At 49.4% G+C, this 13892-nt stretch overlaps 1 pseudogene; it reads left to right on the top strand.

Annotated features, from left to right (window-relative positions):
* The first annotated feature begins 7488 nt into the window (after window positions 1–7488).
* The window catches only part of LOC101352724 (repulsive guidance molecule A-like), a 32324-nt pseudogene continuing 25920 nt past the window's right edge, over window positions 7489–13892 (top strand).

Genomic DNA, 13892 nt, shown 5'->3' with positions numbered 1-13892 from the left:
GCTAAGTTTAAAAAAACCCAAAACCAAACCTGTTGTCGTCGAGTCGATTCTGACTCATGGTGATCCTATAGGACAGAGTAGAGCTGCCCCATAGGGTTTCCAAGGAGCTGCTGGTGGATTCAAATTGCCGACCTTCTGGTTAGCAGCTGAGCTCTTAACCACTGCACCACCAGGGCACCACTGCTAAGTGTAGGCAGGTCATTTTTTGCTCCAGAACTTGAGTTTTGTGGGAATTTGATTTTATTTGTATTATACCCGTCAGTGTCACTAAAATAAGTTTGATATTCAGATTACAGAACACTGACTTCAGAATGCTTCCCTTATGTCTTGGAGCATGCCTGGTTTTCTACCTTTGAGTAACTCAAGATCACATGGCGAGGAAGTTAGAGGCCAGATTCTTCATGCTGAGAGGGTTTTGCGTTACTTTTATTTTTCTCTTGGGCAGGGGGTCTTTTGAGAAAGGAGAATCCTAAACTCCAGGTTTCTGATTTCCTCGTGAGGAAATGGATGCTATTGACAGGATCAGTTAACTCCAGGCCTCGTAGGAAACATATTGCCCCCCCGAGCCTGGGCCAGGGGTCTACCAGGGCAAGCCAAGGCCAAGCCAAGATGGTGTTCTGGCCCTCCCTTCCCTGACCAATGCAGATCTCAGGGGCAGAAGCCCATCTGGCCTTGAATTTGAGCCATGCTCAGAATGGCTTGCGGACTACAACGACTGCTGTGATCTGATACTACAGGTAGATTCACCTGAACATCTTCCTGTTGTGTAACTCTGAGCTATCACGAAGAGGCTCTGAAGGCCAAGTGAGTCCTAAATGAATATTTGACCTAAAAAAGTGTCATTTAGCATTAAAAGAAATCAGAAGAATTCTATAATCTAATTATTTCAGCTTCTTAAGTTTTTAGAAGAAAAGGAGCATCAGGGAAATTTTTCTGAAAATATTTTTACTTTTTTGGGGGGGGTTGTTTCTGGGAAACAGTATATCTCCAAACATATACCCTTTCTTAATGCATGATCCGCCATTTTTCACATGAGGCATATTATTTGGCTGACAGAAGAAAATAAGCCCTGGTGAAGACGAAAAGCAGCTGTGGTTTGGTAGGAAAAGCACTGAACTTTGGTGTCACAAAGTCTGGGTTGGAGCCTCTGCCCTGCTATTGACATTCTTGATGACCTTGGGCAAGTCACTTCACCTCCCTGAGTCTCAGTCTCCTCGTTTATGAAATGGAGATGACTGTGCCCATCGTAGGAGGGTGTTGAGAGGAGCCTACCGTTACTTGGGAGAACTTTTTTTATAAACGGTTCTCAGCAGGTTTTGAGAGTAACTCATAATGCACTTTGAACCCACCCAGAAGTCAAAGTTATCTAGGAGCCCTTGGGGAGTTCTGAAGATGACCCCCCCATTTCCCACACATACAGAGGCTTTCAATCATATTTGACACTTTATTGTTATTCAAACAAATGGTTCTTATCTACGATAAAATCAAAACAAATTGCCCTCAAGTCTGCTCCAACTCAAGGCAACACCAGGTATGTGTCAGAGTAGAACTGTGCTCCATAGGGTTTTCGATGATTGACTTTTCAGAAGTAGATTGCCAAGCCTTTCTTTCAAGGTGCCTCTGGGTGGATTCGAACCCCCAACATTTCAGTTAGCAGCGAGTGTGTGAACCATTTGCATCACCCAGGGACTCCTTATCCACGGTATAAAACTAATATTAGCAACGACATATCTTAATCTGCACGCTTACTCTGTGCCAGGCATCTGTTCTAAATGATTTATTTTCGTATTAACCCATTTAATACTCACAACAACCCTCTGAGGGAGTTACAAGTACGCTCCCATTTTACAGATGAGGTAACTGAGGTCTTGAGTCTGTGTTCAGTGTGCATGCTTTTAGCCACCGTGCTATATTGCCTCTCTAATGTAGAAGTGAAGAAGTTCCCTCAGCCTCCCACAAATTTAAAATAAATGATGATGGTGGAGGAGAATGTTGCATAAATTGACACGGTGGTTCTTTCTGGATTGGCATTCTTCCCTACCTCCCATGCTCTGGAGAGCTTCTCCATTTCAGCCTTGTATAAGCCATTCTAAGCAAGCCAGCTGGGTGACCAGGCAAATTTCTTACCTCCTGCAGTGTAAGTTGGACTTAAATGTGAATTGTCTGACTTCCAGATGAGAAGGGACAGGATATGTGTCTCTAGCCAGCAGCTGAAGTCCAAGAAGAGGAGAGTGCACAGCTGTTTAAAGGCATCCCTCACGTGGAATCTCATATATCTGATTCTGTCTGTACAGACATCCATGCGTGCCCTTGGCTGGTGAACTCAACTCTTCTCTGACTACTTGGCTCCATCAATGGTGGATGGTTCACAGGACTATTACCAGGATGAGAAAATAAAGGGGGTGGTGCTTGTGGGGGAGGGAGCAGTCACGCACCAGCAGAGGAAGTGGCTTGTAGTTTTGGTGAAATTCTCCACAGCTAGATAGACAGACAGACAGACACACTTTATATGTGATTATATACACATGGAAATGTCTGGAAAGATGCACAAGGAGCTGTTAACAGGCTCTCCTAGTGACCTGGTTTCATTTAACAGGAAACTGATTTTTTAACATGTGCGTATAGTACTGTTTGACTCTTTTAAAATAAATTTGATGCTATATTGAAGGAAACAGAAAGCCTAGAAAAGTTTGTTCTGGCATTTTCTTTTGTAAGCGAGTGCTTGTTGAGTGAGTAAAACAGAAAAACAATAAATAAAAATAATTTGGCTTGTGTGGGAAAAAATGTTACTAATCTCCTAACACACATTTAAAGTCATACCCACGAGCAAATGAAGTCTAACGCGTTTTAAATCCATTTGAACAAATTCAAATAGAAGGTGAGGTGCTTCTTCAGTTTCTAAATAGAACTACGAGAATATCAGGAAATGTGTTTCTCGAAACCATTCAAATGTCAGAATAAGGCCTGTATGTTTTAATTACAAAGAGTCAGAGGCCCTCATGGTGGGCGGGGGTGGGGGGGCACCTAAGTAAGCAAATGAAATCTTGCTCACACACAAAGAAACAGGAAGCTCTCAGGAAAAGCTAAGACAATGAGATAGGCCAAAAAAGGATTCAAGGAGCACGTTATGAGAATCTCCTAAATCAACAATGTTGTTGTTGTTAGCTGCCCTCGAGTCACCACAACTCATGGCAACCCCATACACAATGGGTTTTCACTGGCTGATTTTCACGAGTCGATCACCAGCCCTTTCCTCCTAGTCTTTGTCTGGAAGCTCCACTGAAACCCATTCAGCATCATAGCAACATGGAAGCCTCCACTGACAGAGGGGTGGTGGCTTTGCATGAAGTGCACTGGCCAAGAACCGAACCTTGGGCTTCCACATGGAAGGTGAGAATTCTACCACTGAACCACCGCTGCCCCCTAAATCGACGATAAAGAAGCTCTTAATGGCAGAGTAAGACAGCAAGACTCACAATGCTTTGGAAGAAGATCTGCAGGTAATTCTCTCTGAAGTGGTCATGGAAACAGACAGATCCAAGAAGTTCTATGGACTGCTGTCCCTGAAACCATCTGGAGGGAAGGGGTGGTGATACTTGAGGATGGCAGTGATGTCCTGGTGGCTGAAAGATACAACTGTCCTCCCATACACGGTGGGCCTGTGTCCACAGGCTCGTGCACCGTGCTTCCTACCCACAAAGGGAACCTGTGAGTTCCCTGGGCTGCTGTCACAAAGTTCCACTGACTGGGTGCCTTAAAACAACAGGGATTTATTCTCTGACAGTTCTGGAGGCCACAAGTCCCAAAGCAAGGTGTCAGCAGAATTGGTTCTTTACGGAGGCTCCAAGGGAGAATCTGTTCCATGCCTCTCTCCTAGCTTCTGGTGGTTGCCAGAAGCCCCTGGTGGGCCTTGGCTTGCAGCTGTTTGGTTGTCAGGTGCCGTCCAGTCGGTTCCGACCCAAAGTGACCCGACGCACAACAGAAGGAAACGCTGCCCGGTCCTGCTCCATCCCCACAGTCGTTGTTATGCTTGAGCCCATTGTTGCAGCCACTGTGTCAATCCACCTCTTCGAGGGTCTTCCTCTTTTTCGCTGACCCTGTACCTTACCAAGCACAATGTCTTTCTCCAGAGACTGGTCCCTGCTGATAACATGTCCAAAGTACGTGAGACAAACTCTCGTCATCCTCGCTTTTCAGGAGCATTCTAGCATACTTCTTCCAAGACAGATTTGTTCGTTCTTCTGGCAGTCCGTGGTATACTCAATATTCTTCGCCAACAACATAATTCACATCCATCATTTCTTCTTCAGTCTTCCTTATTCGTTTTCCAGCTTTTGCATGCATATGAGACAATTAAAAATACCGTGGCTTAGGTCAGGTGCCCCTTAGTCCCCACAGTGACATCTTTGCTTTTTAACACTTTAAAGAGGCCTTTTGCAGCAGATTTGCCCAGTGCAATACATTGTTTGATTTCTCGACTGCTGCTTCCATGGGCATTGATTGTGGATCCAACGAAAATGAAATCCTTGACAACTTCAATCTTTTCTCCATTTATCATGATGCTTCTTATTGGTTCGGTTGATGCAGCTGCATCACTCCACTCTCTGCCTCCATCTTCCTGTGGCGTCTGCCTACGTGTCTCTGTGTCCCTGTGTCTTCACATGACCTTTTTATAAGGACACCAGTCATTAGATTTAGGGCGCACCCTATTCTTAATTTGCTTATATCTGCAAGGATCCTATTTCCAAATAAGGTCACGTTCATAGGTACTGGGAGTCAGGACTTAGATGTATCATTTTGAGAGACACAATTCAATGCATAACAGGAACCTGATCCCCGCCTCCCCCCCCCCCCAACTATCTACCTAGGAAGTATCACTTCTAATGCCACTTTGGGGGAATGTATAACGAAAAGTAGTATCACTAAGCACTTTTTAAAATCCCAATTAACTGGACGAAGCACAACATGCTTTCTGAAAAGAGAAAATGCAATTGGGCCATCTCTTAGCATTCTTTGAGGAGGTAGAAACAGGCCTGCAGACGGGAGAAACCCAAGGATGAGTTATGTTTAGACTTCCAAAATTCCTTCTAACAAAGTTCCACCCCAAATGTCATTTGCAACACTAAATCACTCCAGAATGTGGGGGGGAATCATCACGGATCGGAATTGCCCTTAGAGACGAGGAAAGAAAATATAGGATAAACAGGTACTTTTCTGGATGAAGAATTATCAACAATGGGGTTCCCCTCGGATCGCCTGTGTGCCCAGACTTAGTTTAAATTTACGTAGATTATCTGAAGGAGAGAATGCTCAGATGGTTCCAGGCCGGCCGAGGAAATGAAGGCTCTGCAGAGAGATGGCAAAGAAACAGTGATTAACTGCAGGATGCCAGGAGTTAGCAAAAAAATGCATATGAAGCTTTTGCAGGGGCAAGCCTCAGTTAATGCATTTAAGAGAACATAATCCAAGTTACAAACAAATAGACTCTGCCCAGTCTGTTTACAGCCACAAAATGTGCTCTTGGGGTCTTTACAAAATGTTTCTTTGCCAAAGGCAGTGCAGGACCAAATGTTCAGAAAAGGCTAAAATGCTTTCAGAAATGGTATTGGAAACCAAGCCAAAAATAGTGTTCCGCATGGACTCTACCTAAACCTGGCAGTTTTATTGCCTTCCTCCTGAGAAAAATATTTGAGAGTTGTAGAAAGGTGAGCAGAGTAACCACCCAGACAGACGGTTCCACGGGAGGCTGGGCTTTAGTGTGGAAAGATGAAGGCAGAAAGTGGTAACATCAATGTCTGTGGAACCTGGAAGGTTATGGGGAAGGTGAATAGGACTGGTTCATCAAATCTGAGACAACCGGACCCCAGGCAGGGTCGCCCTTAAAGTTTGACAGAGGAAATTGAGGGATCAACTAAAAAGAAGGACTAGTTTCCACTTTGACTCATCAATTTAAGTAACTCAGTTCCTCAAGACAAAGGACAGGCAAACAATTTTCAAAAGCGGGTGATGGGGCCGGGGCTGTTCAAGAAGCATTCCTGAAAGTGATTGTTGAAGAAGCTTTGCCAAATTCTTGGCCAATTAACGAATACTGGATTAAAAGCCATTTGGCAACATATGCCTGCACTCCCGAGGCCGGCAAAAATACCTCTTGGGATCAGGGTTGGACCATTCACTTGCTCTGTATTAGCCAGGGGTCTCTGCTCTTGCAAGGGAGAGAAACCGAAATCAAACTAGTTTAAGCAAAATAAGGAACTTTGTCGGCTCTCGTAGCTGGAACAGGTATTGGTGTGGCTCCAAGGCCCTAAGGAGTCACATGCGGAAAGGTCCCTTGGGGAGGGCTAGCCCTGAAAATCTCCATCTACTCCCTCCAAGCTCACCAGATAAAATTCTAAAACAAACAAGCCAAAAAAACCCATTGCTGTCGAGTAGATTCCAACTCATGGCAACCCTGTGTGTTACAGAGTAGAACTGCTCCATGGGATTTTCTTTCTTTCTTTCTTTCTTTTTTCAATTGTGCTTTAGGTGAAAGTTTACAGCTCAAGTTAATTTCTCATACAAAAATTTATACACATATTGTTTTGTGACCTTAGTTGCAATACCTACAATGTGACAGCACACTCCCCCTTTCCACCCCAGGCTCCCTGGGTCCATTCGACCAGTTCCTGTCCCTTCCTGCCTTCTCATCCTGCTTTTGGGCAGGAACTGCCCCTTTGGGCTTGTATATCTGATTGAACTAAGAAGCACATTCCTCACGTGTACTATTTTTTGTTTTATACTCCTGTCTAATCTTTGTCTGAAGAGTGGGCTTCGGGAATGTTTTCAGTTCTGAGTTAACAGTACGTCTGGGGCCATGGGGTTTTCTTTGGCTGTAATCTTAACGGAAGCAGATCGCCAGGCCTTTCTTCCATGCTGGAGGCAGCCCCAGCCCAGGCGGGATGGACGGCCTGGGGCAGCCCCGAGGTACCTTAGTGACTGAGATCCAGATCCAGTGGGCCATCCCGCCCAGTCCCGGACAACTCCGAAGCCAGTTTTTCACCGCTTGTCACCTCTTGCAACGGGGACTTATCTGAGTGAGAGAAACGAGACAGGCGATGTAAGTGGTGGCTTCCGGACAGCAGTCTGGAACAGAGGCTGAGGCTTGTCTCCAAGCACAGCTTCTACTTGGATTGTGGATTTATGGGGTGGATTGAGGACGCGCTGCCGCCCTTGTGCTCTACGGGGTTTGGCCATCCCGGAAGCCAAGCCTTTCCCTCGTGGGCAGCCTAGGGCTTGGAGAGGGCGCGGGGGTCGAGGAGCCGGGGCGCGCCCTCTGCTGCGGGGCCGGGGTTCCCCAGGTCTAGCGGTGAGCACAGCCGCCAGGCCACGTTGGTCCCTGCCAGGACGCCTTCCCCTGCGGGCAGCGCTCAAACCCAAGCGCACTGGGGCGGGGCGGGGCGCGGCAGCGGGGGCGGCGGGCCGCGTCCACATTGGAAGGGGACCCAGTGATGGATGGCGAGGGAAGGGCGCCGGGCCGGGCGCAGGGGCGGTGGGGAGGGCGCGCCGGGCGCCCGCCGCCCAGGTGGACCCAGCCACCGGGCTCGATGCTCCCGCTGGCTGCGCGAGGCGGCCCTTTCTCCACAGCGTGATTGATTTTCGTCTTCTTTTCTTCTGAAGTCTTCTTCCAGCGAGAGGCTAGTGGTAACAGGCCGAGCTGGATGGATGGGTATGAGGAGAAGGGCAGGACGTTCAGCCCCGGGATTCTGACAGACACTCGCCTTCCTTCTCTGCAGCTTCCCCGCATGTAAGTCACTACCCCTGGCCAACGGGGACAGCCGGCCAGGCGGTGTCCCCGGGCCCCCGCAGCACTGGGCCGTGTGTCCGCAAAGCGAGTCGGGGCTGAAGTTTGCAGATCCCCCACCCCTCGGGTCCCCGCCTCCCATTTCCACGGGTCTTTGTTTTTCCCGCGCCCCACTGACGGAGCGATGGATCCCTGTGGGGACCCTAAGAGAGACTGCAACGAGAAGGAGCCAGGCGGGTTGGTGGCGGGGCCCAGGGCGCCTCCCTTCCTCTCTCCTTCCGAGAATGGGGTGCTGAGGATGCGCCCCGTGTGGGTCCCGGAGGAGGGAGAGGAGGGGAGGCACGGACTCGGTGCTGGAGGTACTTGCTCCGGCTCCTCGCCCACCCGTTTGCAAACCTTCACGATGCCCGGGGTGGAGCCGGGGGCGCCCTGCGGGGACCACGTCCCGCGCCCAAGCTCTTGTCCACGCGGGGAAACCCACGGCCCTGGCTCAGGTGAGTCCAGATTGCTGTTTGCTAGCGTTTCGCGTCGCCCCCTGTTTGTTTTTATTGTGTTGCCAAGGGAGAGAATTTCAGAATTAAAGTTGAAAAAGCCCGTCTGTTTCCGGTGAACGTCCGCCCCCCAGTTTTTCACAATGTTTTTGGCAGATCGCTGCTTTCTAATTCCCTGGAGCCCAGACCTCTTGTTTTTGTTGGGGAGGGGAGACCAACTCCACAGAGAAGCATTTGTTCCTTCCCAGACGCTCCAGGTTCTTTACTCCCACCCCCTACTTTCTGGGGGAGGAGGGAGGCACGAAACTTAAATCCCTGGTCTGTGTTCTTAAGTTCCCTAAAACTTTATTTCATTTTTGCCATATGCTACTCACGGCCGGGAAGCGCCAGTAGACTCTTTATACCCATTTTCTCTTGCTAAAAATACAAATAAACGAAGTGTCATGGGCCACATTGCCCCCAGTGCAAGGCAGGATCTCCTAGCCATTTCCATGGTGTTGCGGGTTTCGCAGGTATCCTTTTTGCAAAAATGAGGGCTTGCGCGGGGCGCGGCTGTTGCAGCGCAGCGCAACGCCAACCGCAGCCCCCGCGCGCAGCTGAGCTTTGAAGAAAAGCCTTGAGTCAGACTCAGATGCGGTTGTTTTCGTTTGCTCCTCAGCAACTGGGTTTCAAAGAACTAGCGGAACTGGGCAGCCTGGGCTCCGCCTGGCTGCGAGTTGGGGCTCCCGGCAGGCAGTACCGCGAAGGCCATGGTAGGGGAAGGGGGATCATTTTACCCTCTCGGCCCAGCCCAGCCCTGAAGGCCCCCCACTAGTCGCCCGCCCGAACTGGCGCACCCTCCCGACCAGGCGCGCCCGCCTCACTTGGCAGCTGCGCGCCCCAGGGACAGCCCAGAGAGCTGCAACCTGCTCCTCAGCCTGGATTCCCCCGGGGAGGCCCCGGCCAAGGCCAAGACAAGGAGAGGATGCCAGTGCGCCGGTGAGGGCTCGCCCTCTGTGCTCTCTCTTCATAAAGCCTCCACAGAGGGTCAAGCAGCAACGTGCCCTCCCCATCCACCCACTCCTTTTAAAAGGCCCTTTCCACACTTCTGGAAGGGTCTGCCCAAAGGCTGATTTGGTTCCCTCCCCCAAAGTAAACAAATAAAATAGAAATTAGAAATTACCCTCTTCTTGAAAAAAGAAGTCCCCCTTTACGGAGAAGCAGACGCTTGCAATTTGGGTTCATCTGGATTGGGTCTAGATAAAGATCCAGCCCATTGGAAGTTTTATCAGATGGGTTGGTAAATGGCTTTTTGTCCCTTGTCCCTGGTGGGGGTGTGATCTCAGCTCCAAGCTGAAATCCAGAAGGGGGCTTAGAGGCCTCTTAAAACACCACCTTCTCGCTCTTAAAGTGGCAGCACTTGTTAACCTCTGGGGTTGCAGAGTGAGGAAAGGTAGGGCTAGTCATAGAAGGTACTAGGAGTTAGGAGGGAGCGGGAAGGGCTGGGTGTTGTTTTCTTGCTTGTTAATTCATTTCTCTGTCTTAAAAACTTGTATGTATGTTTAGAGATAGATAGGAAATGACTTGACGACAACAGGTTTATAGACGCAGATAAATGAGTGTGTGTATATATGTGTGTGTGTGTATATATATATATACACATTTTTTTAAAGTATCCCAGCATAGTCTGAGGAAAGCTAGTGGGTTGTATAATTCACAACCAGAATTCCGTCACTTTTGTTTCCAAGAATCCCATTTCTTGTTGGCTTCGAGACCGCTAACTCAAACCTGGCATATAGAACAGATAGATGTGGTGCTATGTGCCAGATGGCTAAGGTTTCTCTTAATTGGAGCCCTTGACAGCTGCCTTTAGTCAAAATTGCCCACCCTACTGAAAACTGAGATTCTAGTATTCCAGAACTAAATAAACGGGGGGCTCCGAAACTTGTGTGCTCAAGAAATCTGGGTCAAAAGAGAGTTTCTTAAGAAAGAGAGATGAAATGGGTAATTTCCATGGCAAAAAAGCAGACTGTCATATGCTCTGACATGTTGACCCGGGAGAGGGGCCACTTTGGAATCATATCAGAGAACCCACAGGCCCCTAGTAGGGGCAAGGAGAGTGGGGTGGGAGTTAGAGCTAGACAAAAAAAGACAAAAAAGGAAGTGCATAGCACAGAGGACACACTCGTGTGCCCCAGCTTCTCCCAGGGAGGACAGCTGGGATGTGTCTAGAGGAGCTGCATGAAAGCACAGGTTTGTTCAGTGCTAGTAAACTTGGGAGGCTGCCAAGAGTAAGCCCACGGGGGGCACATTAAATTGGACATAGTTCTGTGAGAAAGATGCCTTAGCCTCTGCTAGACGGAGAGTGTGTGTGCTTTTTGAGAGTGTTTGCATCTACTCATTCAAGATGTACGTAAGGTGTATCCAGTACCTTCCAGACTCAGTGACAGCATGCAGGCCCCCATCTGACCGAGGCCCAGCATCTGTCCTCAGGCAGCTGACAGCCCGGTAAAGAGAAAAGGGCCGTGCGGTGCCCCACAGGCTGTGGGGGTGTCTGCTTGGGCAATGCTGTGGGTTCAGAGAAGGGGCGGAGAAGAAGTGGTCCCATCTACCTCAGAAGGGGAGGCCAGAAAAGGCTTCTACAGATAGCATCCAGTTCAAAACGCAATGAACAGGTACTGTTTAAACTTGGAAGCCACTGTGACTTATCAAATCAGGTGTCTAAGGAAACTCCATCAAAGGCATGTTATTTTGGACATGTTGACATGCTTACTGTTCACTGCATATTGATGCTGTACTCTAGCACAGTGGTTTTCAAAGTGGGGTCCCTGGACCAGCAGCATCAGAAGCATCTGGGAACTGATTCAAGATGCAAATTCTGGCCGCACCCCAGACCTCCTGAAGCAGATCCCCCGGGGGTGGGGCCCGAAGTCTGGGTAACAGGCCTTCCAGGGGATTCTGATTCTGCTCCGCTCGAGGACCGCTGTTCTAAGAAGTATTGCACTGCAGCCTATTTTGTTTCCTTGTCTCTTTCCCTTTCCCTTGAAACTGCTGCTGTTTTAGGACTGTTAGTCCTCAGTGGGGAAACTGAGACTTGGGGAGACCAACGCTCTCTGCAGTGTCTAAATGCGTCTGTGTCATTAGAAAGGAGTCTATTTCAATCAGAGCTGCCATCCAAAAATGTGCCAGCCAGTCACACTACTACACTGCTTACCACCCCACCCCCGCTCCTCCACTTGGACTTTGTGTAGCGAAAAAAAAAAAAAAAATCTAAACCCGTTGCCATCAAGAACTGCCCCATAGGGTTTCCAAGGAGCGGCTGGTGGATTCAGACTGCTGACCTTTTGGTGAGCAGCCGAGCTCTTAACCACTGCGCCACCAGGGCTGAAATGATGGCTGGTTGACAGAGCCAGATAGTGGCAGAGCCAGCTATCTGGCCAGCTGTGTGACAGGCTGGGGGTCTGCAGGGAGCTGGCTGGGCAGAGCTTCAGCTCCCTGGAGAGCAGGGATGTGCAGTCCCCTCAGCTGGAAGCCCCTTCTGCCCTGAGGGTGAATTCTGAGTAAGGAGAGAATCTCCCCATCTTCTGAAGACATAAAACCTGCAGCTGGGAGGCTGGAGAAGTTGCTGGCGGTCACCCAGCCCTCAGAGGAGGAGAGCTGGGGAGAGGAGGAATGCGGGGAAAGGTGATCAGTAAGTTACTGGTCATAGATAAGGACATTCTATGAGATGGGGAAGGAGTCCCTGGGTGGGGCAAATGGTTAAGTGCAGGGCTACTAGCGGAAAGATTGGTGGTTCAGAACCCACCCAGAGGCAGTTCAGAAGAAAGACCTGGCGGCCTGCTTCTGAGAGATCAGAGCCTTGAAACCCCTATGGAGCGCAGTTCTACTCCGACAGACACGAGGTTGCCATGGTTTGGTTTTTCGTTTTTGTTGTGTTTTTGGCGTGAGATGGGGAAAAGGTGGTCCTGGGAGCCTGTGGAGGTGAGAGAATGGGGCTGGGGAGCAGTTTACATGTTGGCAGGAGGAATAAAACCAGTTGCTGTCGAGTCAGTTCTGACTCATGGCGACCCCAATGTGGGTCAAAGTAGAACTGTGATCCATAGGGTTTTGAGTAGCTGATTGTTCGGAAGTAGATCACCAGTCCTTTCTTCCGAGGTGCCTCTGCGTGGACTCGACAACCATCCTTTTGGTTAGCAGCTAAGCGTATTAACCATTTGCACCACTCAGGGAGCTGTGGGGGAAGGGGTAAAAATAAAAAACCTCATTGCCATGGAGTCAAGTCTGACTCATAGTGACCGTGTAGGACAGAGTAGAACTGCCCCCATAGGGTTTCCAAGGAGCGACTGGTGGATTAGAACTGCTGACCTTATGGTTAGCAGCTGAGCTCTTAACCACTGTGCCACCAGGGCTCCTCTATCGGGTGGAATGTGCAAGCTCTAGAATTGGGCAGAGAACCCCGACTCTGAATTTGGTTAAGTGCCAGCCAGGTTTTATTGATTGCCTCAAACTGAAGACACAGTTTCTTATCAGGTGACCAACTCGTCCCAGTTTGCCTGGGACTTTCCTAGTTTTAACACTGAAAGTCCTGTGTCCTGAGGAAACCCCCCCCCCAAGTCCCGGGTACAGCAAGACAGTGATCGCCCTACTTTCTCCCACTGCTGTCCCTTCGACATGTCTCTCAGGGGCCCCACTGCCCGGAACCAGCCAGTCCTGGGTGTGAAGTGGGCCTCGGTGCAGTGCAGTCACTTGAGGCTGGGGTCCTTCTTCCCTCTGCCCTTTCCTGTCTGCTCCCGTTGTCACCTTTCTACAGTTGCAGCAGCAAACCAGCCCTAGGAGCTGTCCCCACCAACTCCACCCCCATTGCCAAATGAAGCGCTGTAAAACTCCTGCGCAGGAACTCCTGGCTCCTCTTGGCCCTCTCTGGAGCCCCCCGAAAGGTGCTCGTTTCCATGGCTTCCGGCACGTGGCCCAGGCTCCAGGTCACACCTTGCCTCCCCATGTTCCACCACCGCGACCACGCCACACCACGCCTTACTGGTGGGCAGCCCCCAGGCCTGGCTCATGCCGTTGCCCAGTCTGGAATGGAATGTCCGCTCCTCTGCACCCTCCATCAAGGCCCAAACTCGGTGGCGTTTCCTGGGGTCCAATGCAGACCCTCAACCAACAGGCGCAGTGATGCCCTTGACGTGTGTCACCTCAGCTGCTCCCACCTGCACTTCCTTCCAGCTTCATTGCTTTGTGGGTTTGGGTTTTTGTCTTCTACATCACTAGTTCTATTCACAAGGGTAGGACCCCATTTTCTGCTTCATGTCTGTCTCCACCCGGCCCACCGCAGGCGCACCCAGGGCATTCCTGGCACCGATAGGACCCTTGGATTTGTGTGTGTGTGTGTGTGTTGGTTGGTTTTGATTTTTCTCAACTTACAGAGACCATAGCATTTTTTCCCCCAGATACTCCTATTTGTTTCCAAAATAATTTTTTCTGGTTATAAAACCAATACTCCCTTGTTTTAAATCTAAAGGCCAAAAAGGGGTAAATAAGAAAATAAAAATAACCCAAAATCCAGCCTCTGAAGGTTAACCATCAGTAATTAACATTTTCATGAACATCTGTCAAGATGTAATACCATTATAATGTTCTCTCCA

This window comes from Trichechus manatus, unplaced genomic scaffold, assembly GCF_000243295.1.
Source record: "Trichechus manatus latirostris isolate Lorelei unplaced genomic scaffold, TriManLat1.0 scaffold00068, whole genome shotgun sequence".
NCBI classification, from domain to species: domain Eukaryota; kingdom Metazoa; phylum Chordata; class Mammalia; order Sirenia; family Trichechidae; genus Trichechus; species Trichechus manatus.
Note: the sequence above shows the minus strand (reverse complement) of the source record. Positions and strands in the feature narration are given on the sequence as shown.